Below are 23,024 nucleotides of genomic sequence, written 5' to 3' on the forward strand. Positions count from 1 at the left end.
CATGTGTGAACTGTGTCTGAAACATGACGACTCTTGCTGTTAGTATCATTATACACAATATGCACAGTGACAAACAGTAACTAACTCAGATAGAGCCCTTCACAACTTTTCTTAGTCAATACTACTGTTTAAAGGGATACCATAAGACTTCTCTATTAAAGTGATTTAGGAGTTTTTTCTATTTAAATCACCTGGATTTTTTTTCTTTTATTGAATTTTTAATTTACATTTTAAATGTTATCCCCTTTCCTGGTTTCACCTCCAGAAACCTGCTATACAGGTAAATACAGTGAAATACGCATTAGTTTACATCCAGGTAGGAAAGCAAAACTCATACTGCCTCCTTAAGCAAATGAGATTCAACAACATAAGTAGGCAAATCAATAGGTGAGAAGTGAAACAAAAGGCAGAAACTAAGTACTGAGTTAGCATAGAGATGTTGAGTGCAGACTAACGGAATCTTTAAGTTTTAAGAAACAAAAACTAAAGTAAGCAAACTCAAGGCTGAGAACAAATGCTGTGGATCTGGATTATGGGCTTCAAAGAAGAAGTGGATAGTAAACAGAGAAGACTGGTTCCTTCAGATGGTGGATGTAGAGTCTACAGAATGAGTCTCAGAACACTGAATAGCTCAGATAGTTCTTGGTCCTCAAAACTCAAAGAGGAGCCCTTGGCATTATGCATGAATAAGGCAGGGGTGGCTGAGTATATTTAAGTTGGCGTTGTGGAGTTGGCACTCAGCATAAAGAATTAGTAGAGGAGCGGACTGTTCTGCTCCTTTGTAGTAGAGCATACTTGCAAAGCAAAATCACTACCTCTGTCTGCTAGAACATTCCTAATCTAGGGTATAACAAGCTATATAAATCAAATTTAGTTTGCCATTGTGTTGGTTATACCTATACCTTTAGACTTATCTTACATTGTTAAATTAGAAAATGTTGGGATAGGACTGAGGGTTGGGGTGAGAGGCAACAGAGCAATGAAATGAATCTCAGGAGATCCAAATCCAGAGAAAAGAATCAAGGTACAGACCTTAGTTTATTGCCCAGTGTATAAGTTTATATACAGTGTTTGAGCCAATCCCAAGCCCCTAACTCTTTGGCCAACTGTATCTTGCCACACCATCACCATGTGCCAATGAAGGTTGCCTGATGAGGTTACTCAGGAGTGGGAGAGAATTGTCACCTGTTAGGACTTCCACAAAGACAGAGAAGCCTTGGTTCCTTTTTGCTGTCTCACCTGTCTTCCACGATCCATCTTCGATATAATGCTATGTACTGCAGATCAGGAGTCTTCAAGGTGTAACAAGAGACTGACACACTTTGCTCTCCATCCCACTCCTTTCTTCACAGCTGACTTCCACATACCCACAGAAAATAAAAGTTTATCCTTGAGAAGATAGGTTATATACAATTCAAGTTTCTGTAAACAGTTAAATTCTGGTGGAAGATATTCATGTGCATTTATGTAGTCTGAGTCTGTAAGTGCTTCAACTGGCAAGGATGCACATGAATGTACAAAAATGACCACATGATATGTCAAAGCTTATTTGCTTCCTCCATTTAATAAGAGCACCGTGATCCTATTTTACTGCCTACTTACGGAAATAGAATGTGTTTAGAGTTACATAAAAATAGAGTGTCATAAAAATATAAAGGTGTGGATTTACTTCTGAGACATCAAAATGTAGGCTCTAGAACATTTGACACCTATAGATACCGCATTTTAGATGACATATTTTAACAAATGCTAACATATGAGATAGTGCTATTTGATCATGCTTCAGCTTCCAATACACCCTGCTGGCCTGATTTCAACCTGTCAATGTCTTTTTCCCATTCCTTTTATTAATGCCTTGTAAAATCTAAGAGTTAAAGAGCTTATGTCTTCTTTTTTCAATACCACATGTTTTCCTTTACCTTCTGCACAAACATTCCCACACAAATTATGCTATTGCTGAACAAAATTCAAAGTGGATATAATATGACCAGCAGAGTACACGAAGATTGGTTATGATACCAAGGGCTCTAAGCACTATGCTAGAAAAAGCACACTTTGAAAGATGTCCCAACTGCTTCATAGTAAATGTTATGTGTCTTGCTTGTGATGCTTTGGTACTGTACATCATCCAATTTTCATGTATAATACCTTCTGTAGTTATAATAATCATGTAACCTAGATTTTAAAATAAATCTTTATATGATTTTAGAGAATTTTAATTGTTACTTTCCTTATTATCTAAACTGTGTATAAAGAAAACAAAACTTAAAATAAATGTGAACTAGTTTCCCTCCGTCTTCAAAATCTGAAGCATATGTGTTGGAGCTCTAAAGGTACACAAAGGCATTGAAGAAACAGGAATAAAGAATCGAAAGTGAGAAGCATGGGTTTCTCCTGGGCATCCTGTGACGGTTTTCTGGAAACAAGTGTCATGGGACATGTCACCTTTCTCAGTACAAAGAAAGAGACTTTGTTAATATAAATGTGCATTGGCAAATATTCAGAGATTTCTTTATACATTAAAGTATCATATAATTGAGTAAAGAAATCACATATATTAAATTAACAAAGCTAAGACTTATTGATCAATGCAGGGATGACTTAAATTAAAAGTGTCTACATTCTGAAAGCTTCAGTGCAAAGAAAAGAATTCACTATTGCAGTCTAGCCGAATTGATTACAATAAAAAAACAATCATGTCTTTTGCCATTTGTTAACTTAAATGTTGACTCCTTTTATCTACTATATTTTACACTTTGGCAAAATGTTTCATTAATAACAATATGGTGCATTCATTTTCCTTTCCAATCTACTCTTTTGAGAGTCCTGAGAGGTTCAGTAAAGACTGATTCAACAGATCTAATCAAGTCGTGTTCACAGTACCATTCTTTCAATGCATCTATGCCAAGAGAGAATTCAAATGGGAGTTTTACTTTTGAAAAGAGAAAAGCTTTTCTTGAACCCTTGGCAGGCAAACCTGAGAAAAGATTGATGTTCTGTGTTAGCCCAGTAGAGATTGTGTAAAAAAGGAGATATCAATCAGTCCTTCAGATATTCAGGGCTTATCATTCAGGCCTTGTCATTCAAAGGACTGATATCTAATGGAATCCTGAATAAAGAGCGTACATTGAATTGCAAATGATTAGAATTCAAGAGAAATCTTTTGCTGTTTGGTTATCTTTTCATTTTAAAGAAATTCACCAAATGCTGAATGTTATATCTTTGTATTTCTTTTCCCTTACATTTTATTTACACATAATTGTACATATTTCTTAATGTTTGTGATATCTACAATTTCTATGTCTGATATATGATTTAAAAGATGAAAAACTATTTTATTTGCAGGATATATGTACTTTGAAGTTTTATTATCCAGTTTAAATAACGGATACATATTACCTTCATTACTTTAATAGTTATTTTGTAATTTTTAACTCTTAGCATTTATTCATATTTAATAGGGTACTTTGAGCAAAATATATTAGTGAATATAAATTAAGCTTAGAATGAACATAGACAGACACACAAATAGATAGATAGATAGATAGATAGATAGATAGATAGATAGACAGATAGATATACATACATGCATACATACATGCATACATACATACATACATACATTCTCTGCATTAACTGTTATAGGAAAAAAAAGTTTTTCTGACTAATGCTAATACCCATGTTGGAAAAACTGATGTGTGTTTGCATTTTTTTAATGGTTGATATGTCCCAGACCCTGTTTATTATAGATATTTTCACCACTGGGCAGATGATTCTAAATTTTTTTTAAAAGCAAGGTGAGGCAGTCATGAGGAGCAAGTCAGTAAGCAGTATTTCTCCATAGTTCCTGCATTGGTTTCTTCTCCTGTGCTCCTATCTAGAGTTTTTACCTTAACTCACCCAGTGATGGACTAATGTAATGCATAGAACTCTAAGCTAAAATGAACCCTTTCCATCCCAAGTTGATGTTGTTTTGTTATTAAAAATATCAACATTATCCTACCTAAGATAATCAATAGCCCAAGATAAAACATTTTTCAAAGGTTCAAGGAATTCTATTACTCTGGGAGAGTAACATTTATAAATTAGTATAACTGGGATTACAAAAGAGGTGAAAAATTTGCAAGTTGAGTGTCCATACTCAGCCAAGATTCCATTCCATTATAACCCACATGTTGATGACCCTCTTTGTAACAACTAGGCTGTCTTGAGCATGCCCTTTTGTGTGTCTTTTGTATTTTATTTTGAAAAGGTCTGTTGTACATAACCACAGTTCCTGTATGTTCATTATAGTGTTACGTCCATCATATCAAGTAGAGATCATTTAATACCATTCTTTGACATACTCTGCCTTTTACATTTCTCTTCCCTCCCTTTCTACAATGTTTTCTATGCCCTGGAATGTAAGAATAACTTTTATTCACCTGATGTAATTGTTGTCTCAAATACCGTCGACTAATAAGCTCACCCTATCTTATTTTTTCTAAATTCTGACTGACTGGTTTAACTTAGCTGTTATGTTTCAGACTCTCTAAGCTGACTGATTCAAACTGATTCTCTCAGAGTCTGAATGAATTGCTCTACTTGGCATCAGACTAACTCTAGAAATCTCTTTTAATCTTCTAGCTCCTTCTCTTTCTTTGACTTTTTCAGTTTCCTATATCTAGCTTGCTCTCCCTGCAGTCCGTCTGTAAAACAGTAAAAACTGTCTCTGAACTCCCTGAACTCAACTGCTACTAATTGAATTATCATGAACTCAACTCCCCTACACTGCCTTTCAACTCACTGATACAACCAAACTGGCAGAACAGAACTAAGAGATCTGCAGGTCTCTGTTTCCTGAGTGCAAGGATTAAAGGTATGCACCACAACACCTGTACTTAAACTTTTCTTTACCTGAAACTTCCTCTAACAGGCTGTCCTTGAACCCAGAGCTCTGTTCATCTCTTTTTCCTGGGAGTTAACAAAAAGTCTTTATTTCAGCTGGATCACACAGACTTCAACATCTTTTTGATGTGATCTCTTGCCAGAAGAACCATGTTGCTGGATTAAAATTTTTCTGCATTGAAAGGGTATAGGTGTCTACTTTATATCAGAAGTCATTTATCCTTAGCTTTTGTTCAGCTAGGAGTTTCTGCCTTAACTGTGACTCACAGGAGGACAAAAATGGTTTTTGTTTTTCTGACTAAACATGAAAGTAGTTGATGAACATACAAATATATGCTTATTAGGTAGTTTGAGTACATGTACATGTATGAGATCATAAGTAGAATACTATACTTCATGGCCCAAGACTTCTCTAGATTTGGCTTTTAATCAAATTTTCAGTACAAAATGTATACTATCTCCCATGGAGCAGGTCTCAATTTCAATCATAACATTTTTGGTTGTTCCCGTAACACTCATGCCATTTTTGGGCCTGTGCGTCTGTCTTCCATGGAAGCTCAGTACTATAGAACATAGTGGTTAAGACAACTGATGACTTTCTTCCCTAGTACTTTAAACAGCACCTTCTGGAATTATGAACTCTAGGCAGAGGTGATAATGCTTCTAACTCAGTTTTAGTTTGAATTCTCTGTGCCCTATATCTAAACTCTATGAATCTTTAGCAAAAGATTTTTAACCTCCAATTATAGAGGACAACCAAGACCAAGGGCAGTAGTCTGTATTCTTTTGACATCTTCTGTTGGATCATTGGATTACTCATACTATGAATAAGATTTTGATTTAAAAACCAATGGATGGTTGGAACATCCATGCAAAATTTTCTTTGCTAAAGTAATTTTGTTAAAATTAGCTTTGTTTGCTTATAAAATAAGTCTGTAATTTTCCTCATATATCTTAGTTTTGACTGACCCCTCATCTATAAGTTTCCTCAATATCCTGGCTTACCTCCCCAGAAACCTTTTTGGAAAATACAATATATGGTCGTTAAATAATTAACTTCAAATTTTCAATATAATTTTATATTTATTCCATGAGCATTTTGGGGTGAAAATTTTATGTTTTATATTATAATAACATACAACAAGTATAATGTTTATGAATTCACAAAATTTGTTTACTGTGACTAAGAAATAACCATATAGACAATTTAATAGCATGTTTCTGAAGAAAGCAGATACCATCTAATCACCTAAAGTACAATAGATTTAAAAGTATTATATATACATTTATTTATTTGTATACATATGCCTCTATGTATATAATTTTAGACGTTGGTACCTTTGTTCCAAAATAAATTCAAGACCAATATGTGAAATTACTAAAATTAGTGCAAGTGCAACAATACTAATTCTGGATATTTTGTTAACTATGAACTAAGTAGTTGTAGTTTTATTTTATTTAAAGGTCAAATACAATGGGATTTAGTACAAACCATAGACTTTCAGGCTTTATAATTTTGGGGCTTTGTTTGTATTATTTTAAACTAAATGGGAAGCTATATATAACTTGATTTTGAAAACTAATGTGGATCAGAATGTCTGCTTTGAATTGTGAAAGGTTTACCTACATAAAATCAGATTCTGTTGATAAAGCAATCCATATAATGAACTATAAAATATCATACACTATATTTTTATTTCTGCCTTCTATGTATTTTAAGATTATTATTTTCAGCATACTAATACATGAATATGAATATATTAGCATATTTATGTAAATGCATTTATATTTAGCTTATGTCTGTTGATAATGAAGTAACTATGGAAATGCATGTCTGTATGTTCTTAAACAATTGTGATTTATGTAAAAAAGAGTGCAAAACAATTAGCTTTCCTCAGGAAAATGAGAAGCTCATGAATAAAGGCATTTGCCGTCCCACCAAACATGATAACATGAGTTTGATCCCCTGAAACTACTTGATAATGCAAAACATATATGAAAATGCATGGTTGTAGTCCCAAACCTGAAAAGAAGAAATACCTGGATCCCTGAGACTCACTTGATAGTTAGCCTAGCCTAATGTGCAAACCCTGAGTCTATGGAAGAGTGAAACCAGTCCGGGCTTCTCTATACACATACATATGTGCATTCATGCATACATAAGCATACAACTATAGCTATACACATACACACAATAAGTATATATATATATACTTATATGTGTATATATATATATGTATATTTTCCAATATAACTACTGCTAATTAAAGTTTTTAAAATGTTCAATTTTTTTTCTTTGAAAATGTCATACCATATGTATTTTCTCCTCTCATCCTGCAACTGTGTAACAACTTTTACATGTTCACCTTTGCATGTACCACAGCACAATTAAGTGAATGAATTAGTAAATCTAGAACAATTATGCCTCCTTAGGGTTTTGAGTTTTCCTCTTAAAGTTTACTTTGTGTGTTTTCTTTGCCAAGTTCAAAGTCTAACACTGATGCATCAGATGGGTGTTCATTCATTAAGCATTTTCTGTAAAGGAATGAAGATTCCTGGGTGTTTCTTTTGTTCTTATTGTTTCTGTAAATTTTCAAGTGTAGTCTGAGGAACATGGGTGAGGTGTTATCAGTTAAAACCTCAGGTATTGGTTGATGAAGCAAGTAGAAGAAAGAGGAGAGATTCAATTTGCATTTCTTCAGACATTGTAATTTGCCTATGTTAGCATCTCAGAACCTCAATGATGAGCATACTTTAAAACCCAGATAATAGCAGAATATAAATTTGGCTTACCTAACTCATTTCCAAATTCTCTAAAGATTGGGAATCATTTTTAGCCAGAATGTGTCAGGTTAGTTTGAGACATTCTTGGTATATCACTACATAATGTAAGTCAATTTCACTACAAAGATGCCAAGAATGTATTTAGGTTGGATAGTTATTGTCATAAGCAATGTAAGATTGTATTTTATCTCTTCTGTTAGAGACATAGATGCTCTTTCACCATCAAGAAAACTCCCATGTGGAATTTTCTTTGTTGCTTCTAAGAATTGATTATATATATTTCAAAGAAATATAGGGGAAATTTAATATCAGTTTATGGTCACAACCAATGCAAAATCATTTAACCATGACCTCTATCCTGTTAAAATGGATAGATTGAAAGAAATATAAGTTTAGAATTTTAAATATTTTTTCTTGTTTTTTTTTATTTACATTTCAAATATTATCTGCTTTCCCGGTTTCTTGTCCATAAATCCCCTTCTCCATCCCTCCCCTTCTTCAATGAGGGGTTCCTAGGCCTATTCATCCACCCCTTCCCACCTGCCTGCCCTGACATTCCTCTACACTGTGGGGTCCAGCCTCAGCAGGACCAAGGACTTCTCCCATTGGTGCCCAACATGCCGTCTTCTGCTACATATGCAGCTAGAACCATGGGTCTGTCCATGTGCACTCTTTGGATGATGGTTTAGTCCCTGGAAGCTCTGGTTGGTTGGTACTGTTGTTCAGCTCCTACAATCCTTTCTCTAACTCCTCTAATGGGGACCCTGTACTCAGTTCAATGGTTGGCTGTGAGCATCTGTCTCTGTATTTGTCATGTTCTAGTACAGCCTCTCAGGTGACAACTATATCAGGCTCCTGTCATCATGCACTTCTTGGCATAAGCAATATTGTCTGGGTTTGATGGGTGGTATTTGGGCTGGATCCCCATACAGGGCATTCTGTGGATGGCCTTTTCTTCAGTATCTGCTCCCAACTTTGTCTCTGTATTTCCTTCTATGAATATTTTTGTTCCCCATTCTAAGCAGGACTGAGGCATATGTTAACCCTTACTATTGCTAAATACCAATAATTTGAAATCAAATTTGTTAATAATCAATTAAATTAAATTTCAGTTCCTCTTTACTAAACAACATTTTATATGCTCAGTAATAAACTACTAGTTACATTAGTGATACTGCTGAACATTACAGAAATAGGCCATGTCCATGATTACAGAAAGCCATATAGGAATATTTTGTGTCAGAAGCCATCTAGGAAAGGCTAAAGACTTGCAAGTGACTTTTCTGAAGATGGCCCTCTTTTTTTGCAAGGTCTGAGATGAAGGAGCTCTAAGAATGCTGGGTCCTCAGAGGCTTCATCCCAGGATTGTGTCTTGCTACTGATATGCCTTTCCTGTCATTATTACATAGCCTAATGATTCCTGGGGATCAGCCCACCCTACTGGGCAGATTCTCTGCAGATCAACATAAAGATGATCTTTTCGTGAATTAAGGCTGTTTAGATGAATTATTTTATAGAATTTCTGATTAATTTCAAGTAATTCTTGGAATAAAGTTTTAGGAGATGATTTTAGTTGTGTGGCCAGAAATATGCAATAAGGTTAGAATAAAGAATAGAATGTGCTCACTCCTCAAAGAATAGCAAGTAAAGGTTGCATAATGAGGAATACAGTGAGTTTCACTATTACACTAAAAAGAGAAATAGGATTGGGACAAATTTGTGATCAAGGGCAAATATTCATTCTATGTCAGGTCCAAGGCTGAAGCCACAATGTTCACTCTGATAAAGCAAGGCCATGTGAAACTGTTGTTTTAAACTGATAAAATGAGCTTATAGAATTAAGTATTGCTTTGAACTTATTATCAACATCCTTCTGTAACTTCCCCTTTGGCGAGCCTTATGTCTTGGAGGTAATTTTCTAAAAAACCTTTGTTTAAAAAGGTATAAAAATAGAGAGGATATAAAATGGTAGCTTGGTGGGCTCTGCCTCATCCCCCAAATGAGATAGAGATGATAGAGATTTATCTGTTTGTCTATATGTATGTATATACGTAAGTGAATAGATATGTGTGCATAAGTATCTATGTATGCATGAACATTTGTGGAGTTGATGAGACAGGTGATTGGGCCCAACTAGAATGTGTGTGTGTGTGAGTGTGTTTGTGTGTGTGTGTGTGTGTGTGTTTATATGTATATGGGTGTCTGTATAACGATTTTCTTTTCTTTAATTTTCTCTCTAGTTCATGAAGAGTTAATGAGTTCTAAGCATCTCACGTGGGTAGCAAGAGAGGTCCTTGAGTCAGAAAGACATGATACCTAGCAATTAAGACTTATTTCTTCTTAATCCCTTGCTGCTGGACAACAGGAATTGATTATTAGAAGCCAATGGCTTTCGGCCTTAGAATAGCAAATGGCTATATACAACAATTGCCAAAGATTAAAATAAAGCATTTAATCATGACATCTGACTCTATACCCCTTTGCTTTCTTTTCTTAGGACCGTTTCATATTGGACTGGACTCCAGCAAGATTGCTCTAAAGTATGGTGCTCAATAAAATCTTTTTTATTTTAAAATGCTAATTTCTTTAACATACTTGGTATGTTTCCTACATATATTGTGCCTTAAAAATATATTATGCAAGTGATTTTCCTTATTTTAAACTTGCTTTGCAAAGTTTATTAGTTATAATGTCATTACCTATAATTCTGTTACAATAATTTATTTAGTTTTTTATTTTGACTCCATGAGTATTTTGCTATAAGGCATTTTAAAACTTATTATAAAATTCTTACATTCTTTTATATTTTTAACTGAAATACATTTATCTCCTCTTATATTCTATATTTAAAAATTGTTAAGATAAATATGAAATATATCTAGCAATATAGGTTAGAGTTTAGGGAAAATTTACAAAATTTATCACTACCTGACAATTTAATACCAGCAAGGAAGCAAAGTTCTCATTCAATTAATATTATTAATTCTGTTTTACGGATATAATAAAATATCTGAAACTCAGTAATACAGAACGGTGATCGTTTTATTTAATTATGTTTTTGTCAGCTGAATGTCCAAAGTTTAACAGAGACATACACTCCAGTTCTCATGATATTGCCTTTAGGTACTCTGAGTACATGAAGCCTAGTAGGGAGAAATTTGAAAAACGCAAAGAGAAAAACCACTGGAAGGTACAAAGCAGGAGGCATTGAGCCCCTAGACACAGTGGAAAGTGTAAACTAATTGGTTAAACAGTCATCCCAGAAAAAAACATACATAACAGAGACGTTATGTGGACTTAGAAGGTCATATTTATATATTTAGCAATATATATATATATGCATATCTATAAAAAATGTTAAAAAGAGGCCATAAAATAAAGATTGCATGGTGGAAGTAGGGTGGATAGAAAGATTTTGAGAGGAGAGAGGAAAATACGTAAATATTACACATCATACTAACCGAATTATTGAGCCTCTGGTACTATGTGATAGACAGTCCCTATCTCACAATAACAACATAGACTGTACACTAGGAGTGGCACCTGAGGTTGACCTACGCCCTCCACATGCACACACAACTGCATATAGTCATGTACCATCTCACATACAAACCTTCACACACAACTTCATGTACACACATATAGAATAGAAAACTTAAACTTAAATTTATTTTCTGGACTGATGAGAATACAATATTTCAATATTAAAAATGATGCATACTATGCATATGCATTGAACATACATTAGCATTGACACATTTTTCAGCCCTTTCAAAAATGTGCAGTGAATGTTTACTTTGTTTCTCAGATTTTAGAATAATTAACATGGGAACTAGCAAATAATCTTTTAAAAGATTATTGGAAAGTGTTAAATATGAATATTAATTCAAAAACCTCTATGGTTATGATTTTATGATGTGTTTGGTGAACTGAACCTTTTCCTGTCAGTGACCAACAAATATGTTGAAGCCTATTTGCCTTCTAGTGAATGTGTTAGGATTAAAATACTGAGTGAGATTACAGGATTGCAGGATATCATGAATTGAAACCTCAATTAATGACACTGAGTACAGTTCTAGCTATACCAAGAAGGGGTGATTTCGCTGTGCCACATGAGAAATCATTAAAGCTTGACATCAGTGACCCAAGAAGTCAGCATTCACTATTCCCAGAAACTGAATAATGACTCCGATTTCACTCGGTGACTAAGAAGCAGGCGTTTGGTTGCTTGGTTTTTGGTATATTGTTGCATCAGGTATATATGCCTAATATATTTAAAAATAATTGTTTACTGTTTATTTTTGAGTGGTACTGGTGATAAAAAAAATCAAGTAAAATAGTGGTTGGATCTTTAAATCTTCCTAAAGTCAAATAGTACATAAATTTATTGATTTTATTTCTTATAATAAATTCTTTCCCTGAGATATTCTAAGTATCATATTGATTAAGGAATGGATAAATTGTTGCAAATTCTGTAACAATGCAAATTTTTTCAAGTTGGCATTTGCATAAATGAAAAAGTCAAGCCATTTTATGCCTCTTTAAAAATGCATTATTAAATTTAGTTTTAAGTGAAAGGCAGCAGTTTTTGACCTTGATGCATTATCCACACGCTAACAAAACACTCAGCAGTTCTTGTGTCTTCTCAGTTCTGAATAATTCAGAAAGGTATAGTAGTGTGTGTTTCCTTATTGGTTTTGCTTATCCAGACTTTAAAGAGAGTATACAGAATAGTCAACAATATTAATAGGAATAACACTATTGCTTACAGTTTATGATCTTAAGTCTTATAGATAGAACTTATTATACATGTGTTTAGTTATGTATGTATATTTAGTTCTTTCGTAGGAATCTCTGACAGTGACCTGTGACATACAATGCTGTTGTCATACTTACACACACACACACACACACACACACACACACACACACACACACACACAAGGTATCATCTCATTTGATACCTGAAGGTTTCAATCCTCTGGCTTTCTCCTTATGTGAGGTAGCTGGGGTTAGCTTTATGTGCTAGAACATCCCTAGACATGTTATATATTATTCTGTGCGGTTTATTCCAAACAATGTACTTTCAATACTCAGATATTTTATTTATATAAAATATAAAAGTAATTTTATATTTTAAAGTTTAAATGTTTGGAATTCAATATTCTCAAATTATTGTCACAGACTCATTTTTGTTTTTTTAGGCTTTTACTTTTTCAGATAATCATTAAATTTTATTTTTATCTGGTATCAAATGTAATTGAAATAAAACAAATTAGCATAATAATTTATTGGTCTCCAAGCACCTCTGTAGATGTTAATCATGGTGCAGAGTTCTAACTCAGAGGGCCCTCTAGATCTAATACAGACCAATATAGTCCCTGAGCTTCAGTCTGAGTTCATATAAGCTTTGCTCAGTTGATTTACAAAGCCTTATTCTCCTAGTAACTTCAATCTCTTCTGCCTCTCACACTCCTTCTCCATTTACTTCTGCTGGATTCCTGAGTTCTGAGATAGGTATTCAAAGGAGACATCTCATTCAGGGCTGTGTGTTCCAGTGGCTCTTTTTTGCATAATGCCCAGTTTTCCAATTCTCTATTGGTTGTTTTCACCTGCTGTATGAAGAAGCTTCTCCAATGAAGAGTAAATAAGATGATATCTATGAGCATAGTAGAATATTACTAGGAGCCATTTTTATACAAATAATATTTAGTTTTCCCCAAGTCCTTTTGCTATCTAGTCTCTAGTTCTTTTTCAAGTAAGTAGTATTGGGTATGGAACTGTAATAGGGTTTCAACTGCTGGGAAGAGGAAACAAAGCCAAAGCAACTCTTATGAAAGAATGCATTTTATTGGGTGGTTTTAGTCTTTTATCATCATGCTATGACTCAGGGTGGCATGCAGGCAGACATGGTGTTGGAGAAAGAGCAAGAGATTGACATCTGGATCCATAGGCAGCATAAGAAAAAGGCACACTGGGCCAGGCTTGAGCACCTGAAACCTCAAAGCTCACCCACAGTGACACACTTGCTCAAATAAGCTCATCTATCACTTTTTTTTGTTTCTTTATATACATATATAATAGTCCATTGACTCATTCTACAGAATCCAGGGATAGTATGAGTATATTCAAGATTAATTTCACTTGATGACACATTTTAGTATTTGCATGTATATACATATATACAGTTTTGAAATGTATTTATTTACTTATTTAATCTAATATTCCAGATTTTATTCCACTTCTTGTCTACCCTCTGACTCTTCCACATCTCATTCCTTATCCATGCAACCTCTAACCCCCATCTCCACAAGGATTTCCCCACCCACCCCACAAGACTTCTTACCTCCCTGGGGCCTCCAGTGTCTTGAGGGCTAGGTGCATTTTCTCTGATTGAACACAGACCTGGCAGTCTTCTACTGTATATGTGTTGGAGGCCTCATATCAGGTGGTGGATGCTGCCTGATTGAAGAGATCTCTGGGGGGGGTCAGGTTAATTGAGACTGCTGTTCCTCCTACAGATTTGCCATCCTCCTCGGCTTCTTCCAGCTTTTCCCTCATTCAACCACAGGGATCAGCGGCTTCTGTTCAATGGTTGAGTGCAAATATCTGCATCTGACTCTTTCAGCTGCTTGGTGGGTCTTTCAGAGAGCAGTCATGTTACCTCACTTTTTTTGAGTGTTCCATAGCTTTGGTAATAATGGCAGTCCTTGGGGCCTCCCTGTGACCTGGGCACTTTGGTGGACATTCTATTGCTCAGTATCTTCTCCATTTCTAGCCCTGAAGATCTTTCAAAAAGGAACAATTATGAGTCAGAGATTTGACTTTGGGATAGCAACACCATCCCACACTTGATGCCCAGTCTTTCTGCTTGGAAGGGGACTTTACAAATTCCTCCTCCCCATTATAGGGCATTTTTCTAGGGTCCCTCCCTTTAAGACCAAGTAATCTCGAGCAAGGCCCTGGGTTCGGTCCCCAGCTCCGAAAAAAAAAAAAAAAAGAAAAGAAAAGACCAAGTAATCTCTCACCTCCCATATCTCCCAGCCTTCTACCTCCTGATGTTGCCTGTTTCCATTCTTTCTGCTGGCCATCAGGACTACAGTTTTTTTCCATCACCCAATCATGTTCCCCTCTCCACCCTTCCCCACTCCCTTTTCCCTTCCAGGTTCCTCCTCCTTTTTGCCCTGTGGTTGCTTTCTTCTCCCTTCCAGTTGGGACTAAGACATCCTCACTTGGGTCCTTCAGATTATTGACCTTTTGGAATTCTGTGGACTCTATCTTGGGTATTGTGTAGGTTTCTTTTTTCTGAGGGTTCTAATATCCACTTATTAGTGACTACATACCTTTCATGTCCTTTTGGGTCTGAGAAACCTCACTCAGGATGACATTTTCTAGGTCCACCCAGTTGCCTGCAAAACTCAGGATATCCTGGTTCTTAATGGCTGAGTAGTGTTCCTTTGTGTAAATGAACCACATTTTCTGTATCCACTCTTCTGCCATGGGACATCTATGTTCTTTCCCTTTTCAGGAGACAACATATAAAGCTGCTATGAACATAGTGGAGCATGTGCCCCTGGAGCATCTTTTGAGTATATTCCCAGAGTGGTATTACTGGGTCTTCAGGTAGCTCTATTTGCAATTTTCTGAGGAACCTCCAAATTGATTTCCAGAGTAGTTGTACAAGTTTGCAATTCCACCAGCAATGGAGGAATGTTTCTCTTTTCTCCACATCTTTGCCAACATGTGCTGTTACCTGAAGTCTTGCTTTTAACCATTCTGATTGATATAAGGTAGAATCTCAGGGCCGTTTTGATTGCAAACTTCTGTAAGACAAAGGGCATAGTCAAAAAGATAAATCGGCAACCTACATATTGGGAAAAAATCTTAACTAACCCCACATACAATAGAGGATTAATATCCAAAATATATAAAAAAACCTCAAGAAACTAACCACCAAAAAAAAAAAAAAAAACCTAACAACCCACTTAAAAAATGTGGTATAGAACTAAACAGAGAATTGACAGTAGAGGAATCTTGAATGGCTGAGAAGCACCTAATGAAATGTACATTTTTGAACTTTTAAAAAGATAAAATCTTTAATTCATCCATTCTTTTTTCATTAATTAATTTATCTGTTTACTTTATAACATGATTGCAGCTTCCATTCCTCCTCTTCTCCTAGTCCTCTTACCTCCCCTCTCACAATCCCCTCTCCCTTTCTCCTCAGAACAGTATGAATCAATCCACCGTAGCATATCAAGATTCAGTAAGACTAGGAGCATTTTCCCTCTTGAACCTAGACTTGGCAGCTCAGTTAGGAGAAGGGACCAAAAGGCAAACAGCAGAGTCAAAAACAGTTTTGGTTCCTACTTTCAGGGATCCCACATGGAAACAAAGCTGCACAGATCATACACGTGTATAGAGGACCTAGAAACATCCCATGCATGCTCTCCGACTGGTGGTTCAGCCTCAGCAAACTGCTATAGACTCAGATTATTTGATACTCTATGTGTTCTTATGTCCTTGATCTCTCTGACTCCTTCAATCCTTCCTCTCCCTCTTCCACAAGACCTAATTTTCTGCTGTGAGTCTATATCTTATTCCATCAGCTGCTGAGTGAAGCTTCTCACACGACAGGAACGCTAGGTTCCTATCTGCATGTATAACAGAATATCATTAACAGTGTCAGGCGTTAGTTTATTCTCATGGCATGGAACTCAAGTCAGGCCTGTTATTGGTTGGCCATTGCCTCAATTTCCGCTCTCTTTATTACGTTTGTAAGCAGGAACAATTGTGGGTTGAAGGTTTTTGTGGGTGGGTTGGTGTCCCTATCCCTCCATTGTCAGTCTTGCTTGGTTACAGGAGGTGACAATTTCAGGTTCCATATCTCCTAGTACTACTAATTTTAACTAGGGTCACCTTCATAGTTTCCTGTGAGTTTCCATTGTCCTAGGTGTCTAGCTCTCTTTAGACATGCCCCACTACACCGGTGGATTCCAGACTTCTTTCTTATCCTCCTTGCCCCACACTTCACCTCTCTTGTTAGCCTCTCCAAACTCTCTCCCACCCAGTTCCTTCCCTCTATCAACCCCTCCCCCCTCGTGTCTATTTTATTTCCCTTTCTGAGTGTGATTCAAGCAGCAGCGTAAAGTTTCTTTGGCAAGTTAGTTATGTCAATAGATGTTTTGCTGGTGCACACAGGTGAAAGGATGGTGTGTTAAAGCAGACACATGAAAGAATGCATTCTTGAAGCAAACACAGGTGAAAGGTTGTTTTGATAGCAAACATATGAAAGGACCCTGGATGACTATAAATTTGACCCCATAGACAGTGGGAGAGGATCACTGAGCTATGGTTTAGTTTGGTCCTCTGTGCTATTCATTGCTAAGGAATATGGGTACTCCTTACATAGCATTGTTGAGCTCCACTTGTGGTAATGCTACCATTGAGAGAAACTTGCCAAAGAATTGCTTGTTAGGTTCCTCCTGGGCAGCTTGCTGCTTCTACTGCCTTGCCTAAGGCTAATTGGTAAGCTTCATAGTTTCTTCCGGATTGTTATAGCTGCAGGTTGGTGCCTGGTATCTGCCTGCCTAGAGGACTGGTCTGCAGATGCTGAGTTGCATTTGGTATTTGCTACATAATGTGAAGAAAGAAGATCATGCTCACCCACAAAACTATTTCTGAACAGGTCTACTTCCCCCATATCCTGTTAACTTTTCTCTTCCACTTCCTGCGCTTGGTACGCTAGAAGAGGAGTTGATTCCTTATTAAAAGGTTGCAAAAAATTTATGCCTTCATCCTCCCTTGGACATTCCTTGTTGCTTAGTTTCTTTGGGTTTGTGGATTGTAGTTTCCACATCCTAGACTTTATAGCTAATATCCACTTATAAGTGAATACAGAACTATATTTTTTTTGTGGCACTGGGCTATCTCACTCAGGATGACGTTTTCTGCTTCCATTGACTTGCCTGCAAATTTCATGTTGTCTTTTTCTAATAGCTGAGTAATATTCCATTGTGTAAATGTTCCCCATTTTCTTAATAGTGTCACTATCTATGAGATTATAGGAGCCGTTTTCATTCAAAGTGTATCAGGTTCCATCTCATTGAGAGGGCTTTAATTCAAATCAAAAATTTTCTGGTCATTTCCACAATCTTTATACCACCATTGCTCTAGCATATTTGGCAAACAGGACCAATTAGGGATCAAAGGTTCTGTGCTAGAAGTGGTATTTACTTTTCTTTTGGGGTAGCCTTTACCATCATCTAACTAAGACAGTATGACATTAGGCACCAACTCAATTTCTCCATGCTCAATGGCTGGTGTGAGTGTTTGCTGTTAGTTTATGGATAGTATGACAATTTATGTAAAATCTACCAACATTAAAAAGATGCAAGGTAAAGTGATTTGCTGTCTTTCAAAAAGTTTTTAAATTATTGAATGAAACAATCAATGTCAGCTATCTGATTCAGTTCAGCCACAGGTCTATATGCAATGCAGGCTTACTTTAATTGGAGTTACTCTAAGTCACTTTTACTTGATATGTATAGAAAATGTACAATTATGAAACTTCTAATTAGCAGATAGTTCTCTAGGAATTATAATTAGAGCACATTAAAGAATCAGCAGTTACAGACCTAAGATGGTACAGACATGATAGTTAAGAAAAAGAAAGCCCCGCACCATGACAGCACAGAGTCTCAACCTTTAAGCATCTTCTGTAAGTAAAAATTATTTTAAAACAAGACTCAGTAAAACACACACACACACACACACACACACACACACACACACACACACATATATTTTCAGCATGTTGAAATCATTATAGTTGTTCAACATTTTCAAATTACTGTCATGGGATATTATAAACATTAAACATTTAACTATAATCATATTTATATTTTTACAATAATAGTAATAATTGTAAGCTGCTAATATATTTTGTTTCCAAATTAAGACCTAATCTAGTATTTAGAATTTATATTTAATTGTAATATTCTATCATTTGAACTATATATATATATCAAAAATATATACTAGCCACCTAATGCTGAAGTTGAATTACTTACATGCTCATAAACTACTAAATAAAACACCATTCAGTATCTTTTTGCTAATGATAATAGTATTGTTTAACAACTCTATCAGCATGTAGAAGAAAACAAATAGATCCATATCAATTACCCTGGAAACAACTCAAGTAAATGTGGCTCAACATAAAACCAAATACACTAAATCTATAGAAAAGAAAGAGGAGAATAGCCTTGAAATCCTTGGTGCAAGACACAACTTTCTAAATAGAACATCAGTGGTTCAGGCTCAAAGACCAACAATTCATAAATGAGACCTCATGAAATGGAAAAGCTTTTGTAAGGTAAGGAACACTGTAAATGAGGAAAATAGCAACTTACAGACTGGGAAATCATATTCACCAATCTGACATCCAACAGTGGGATAACATTAAAAAATGTATAAATAACTCATGAATACAGAAACAAACATTCCAAAAAGGTCAAATTAAAAATGGGGTACAAAGCTAAACAGAGAATTTTCAACAGAGGAATCTGTTGAGATAGCCAATGGTCAAGAAGCACTTGAAGAAATATTCAATGTCTTTTTTATCAGGGAAAGGCAAATCAAAATCACCCTAGTTTCCCTCATATATCAGTAAGAATACCTAAGATCAAAAACTCAAGGAACAGGGAATAGCATGTTTGGTGAGGATGGAGAACAAGGGGAACACTCTGCCAATGCTGGTAGAGGTACTACATAAACAACCACTTTGAAAATTAAATTAGCAATTTTCCAGAGAACTAGGAATAGCTCACTCTCAAGACCCAGCTATACTCCTGGACATACAGCTAAAAGATGCCCCATTATAACACAGGGACACTCAAACAACTATGTTTAGAGCACCTTTATTTATAACAGCCAGAAACTGGAAACAACGTAGATGTTCCTCAATTGAAGAATGGATAAACAAAATGTGTTACGAGTTACCTGCACCCAAATCGCGTGGGGAAGAGAGCGGACCACACAGGAGTGCAGACATCCTAAGGCCACAGGATAGACTGCCACCTCTGCACACCTCTGCCCACATCCCTGATCCAAGGGGAAACTGCACAGTGCCTCTGGACAGAGGAATATAGGAACAGACAGCTGCTGGTGCCTGCCATTCTGGTCTGTACCCAGGACCGAACTGATCCAGTCAAACAGTGCCTAGCACCCAAATCCCATGGGAGAGAGAGCTGGAACCTCAGATTGTGGATACTCTTGAGAAGTCGGAGGAGAATACCCTCTGCCCAGTCTAGACCCAAGAGGGAATCTCATAGTGCCAACTATGCCCGCTGGGTGCAAGGACATACACAAGCAATCAGGGGCATGACCCTTTGATTCCTGCCCACACCAAGAGCTGGAAGACAGTCTCCAGGAGCTCTGCCACAGCTGAGAGCAAAACACCTGTTCTCAGGAAAGGCTGAAAGAAAATAGGAAAATAGTTCTACAGGAGTGCTGACACAGAGGCCTACAGCAGGGCCAAGTCACTCCCAGAAACATCAAGAGAGCAAACACCAGAGCCAACCCATGGCTAGAGGCAAGCACAGGAACCTAATCAATAGAAACCAAGACTACTTGGCATAATCAGAGCCCAGTTCTCCCACCAAAGAAAATACAGGTTATCCAAACACACCAGAAAAGCAAGGTTTAGATTTTAAATCACATTTTTTGATAATGATGGAGGACTTTAAGTAAGACATAATGAACTCCCTTAGAGAAATGCAGGAAAGCACAACTAAACAAGTAGAAGCCCTTGGAGAGGAAACACAAAAATCACTGCAAGAATTACAGGAAAACACAACCAAACAGGTGAAGAAATAGAAAATCGAAATAGAAATAATAAAGAAAGCACAAAGGGAGACAATGCTGGATATGGAAAAGCAAAGGAAGAGACAAGGAGCCATAGACAGAAGCATCACCAACAGAATACAAGAGATAGAAGAGAAAATCTCAGGGGCAGAAGATTCCATAGAAAACATCAACACAACTATCAAAGATAATGTAAAACACAAAACGTTCCTAGCCCAAAACACACAGGAAATATAGGACACAATGAGAAAATCAAATCTAAGGATAATAGGTATAGAAGAAAGTGAAGACTCCCAAATTAAGGGGCCATAAATATATTCAACAAAATTATAGAAGAAAACTTCCCTAACCTAAAAAAGAATATTAAAAGCAGTAAGGGAAAAAGGTCAAGTGATATATAAAGGCAGACCTATAGGAATTAAACCAAACTTCTCAACGGAGTCTACAAAAGACAGAAGATCCTGGATATCATACAGACACTATGAGAACATAAATGCCATCCCAAGTTACTGTATCCAGCAAAACTTTCAATTAATATAGATGGAGAACCAAGATACTCCATGACAAAACCAAATTTATGCAATATCTTTCTACAAATCCAGCCATAAAAAGGATAATAGATGGAAAACTCCAACACAAGGAGAGAAACTATAGCGTACAGAAAGAAAGAATATAATTTCTTTGCAATGAAACCAAAGGAGAGACAAACATAATTCCACCTCTAACAACAAAAATAACAGGAAGCAGCAATCACTATTCCTTAATACCTCTCAACATCAACAGACTTAATTCCCCAATAAAAACACATAGACTAACAGACTGGATACATAAAGAAGACCCAGCATTTTGCTGCATGCAGGAAACAGACCTCAGAGACAAAGACAGACAATACCCCAGTGTAAATGACTGGAAACAATTTTCCAAGCAAATGACCTGAAGAAACAAGCTGGAGTTGCCATTCCAATATCAAATAATATTGACTTTCAACCACGAGTCATTAAAAAAGATAAGGAGGGACACATCATAGTCATCAAAGGAACCATCTATCAAGATGAATTCCCAATCCTAAATATCCATGCTCCAAATGCAAGGGCACCTACATTCATAAAGAAAATTTACTAAAGCTCAAAGCACACATTGCACCTCACATGATAATAGTAGGAGATTTTAACATCCCAGTCCCATCACTGGACAAATCATGGAAACAGAAATAAACATAGACCTAAAGAAACTAACAGAATTTATGAACCAATTGGATTTAACAGATAATTACAGACATTCCATTCAAAAACAAAAGGATATACCTTCTTCTCAGCACCTCATGCAACTTTCTCCAAAATTGACCATATAATCGTTCACATAACAGGCCTCAACAGATACAGGAAGATAGAAAATATCCCATCCATCCTATCAGATCACCACAAACTAAGACTGGTCTTCAATAACAACAATACTGACAGAAAGACCACATATACATGGAAGTTGAACAATGCTCTACTGAATTACAACTTGGTGAAGGAAGAATAAAGAAAAAAATTAAAGACTTCTTAGAATTTAATGAAAATGAAGACAAAACTTTCCCAAACTTATGGGACACAATGAAAGTGGTACTAAGAGGAAAACTCATAGCTCTGAGTGCCTGCAAAAAGAAACAGGAGAGAGCATATGTCAGCAGCTTGCCAGCACACCTTAAAGCTCTAGAACAAAAAGAAATAAATAAACCCAAGAAGACTAGAAGGAAGGAAATAAACTCAGAACAGAAATCAACAAGGTAGAAACAAAAAGGACTATACAAAGAATCAACAAAAGCAGGAGCTGGTTCTTTGAGAAAATCAACAAGATAGAAAAACCCTTAGCCAGACTAACCATAGGTCACAGAGAGTATGTCCAAATTAACAAAATCAGAAATGAAAAGGGATACATAGCAACAGAATCAGAGGAAATTTAAAAAATCACCAGATCCTACTACAAAAGCCTATATTCAACAAAACTTGAAAATCTGCAGGAAATGGACATTTTTCGGGACAGATACCAGGTACCAAAGTTAAATCAGGAACAAATAAATAATCTAAACAACCGCATAACTCCTAAAGAAGTCGAAGCAGTCATTAAAGTCTCCCAACCAAAAAGAGCCCAGATCCAGACGGGTTCAGTGCAGAATTCTATCAGACCTTCATAGAAGACCTCATACCAATACTGTCCAAATTATTTCACAAAATTGAAACAAACAGAGCACTATCAAATTCCTTCTATGAAGCCACAATTACTCTTATACCAAAAACCCTAAAAAGACACAACAAAGAAAGAGAGCTTCAGAACAATTTCCATTATGAATATTGATGCCAAAAGACTCAATAAAATTCTTGCAAACTGAATCCATGAAAGCATCAAAATGATCATCCATCATGATGAAGTAGATTTCATCCCAGGGATGCAGGGATGGTTTAATATACAAAAATCCATCAATTTATTCCACTATATAACCA

General features: G+C 36.1%; 1 long non-coding RNA gene across 1 annotated transcript; it reads right to left on the reverse strand.

Annotated features, from left to right (window-relative positions):
* Positions 1–1,008: 1,008 nt before the first annotated feature.
* Positions 1,009–14,585, reverse strand: LOC134485925 (uncharacterized). The gene is made up of 2 exons (XR_010064303.1): positions 14,018–14,585; positions 1,009–1,352 (listed from the first exon to the last, which is right to left on the reverse strand). It is a non-coding gene; the product is annotated as an uncharacterized LOC134485925 (long non-coding RNA).
* Between the last annotated feature and the right edge of the window lie 8,439 nt (positions 14,586–23,024).

Source organism: Rattus norvegicus, chromosome 2 (genome assembly GCF_036323735.1).
Source record: "Rattus norvegicus strain BN/NHsdMcwi chromosome 2, GRCr8, whole genome shotgun sequence".
Lineage (NCBI taxonomy): Eukaryota > Metazoa > Chordata > Mammalia > Rodentia > Muridae > Rattus > Rattus norvegicus.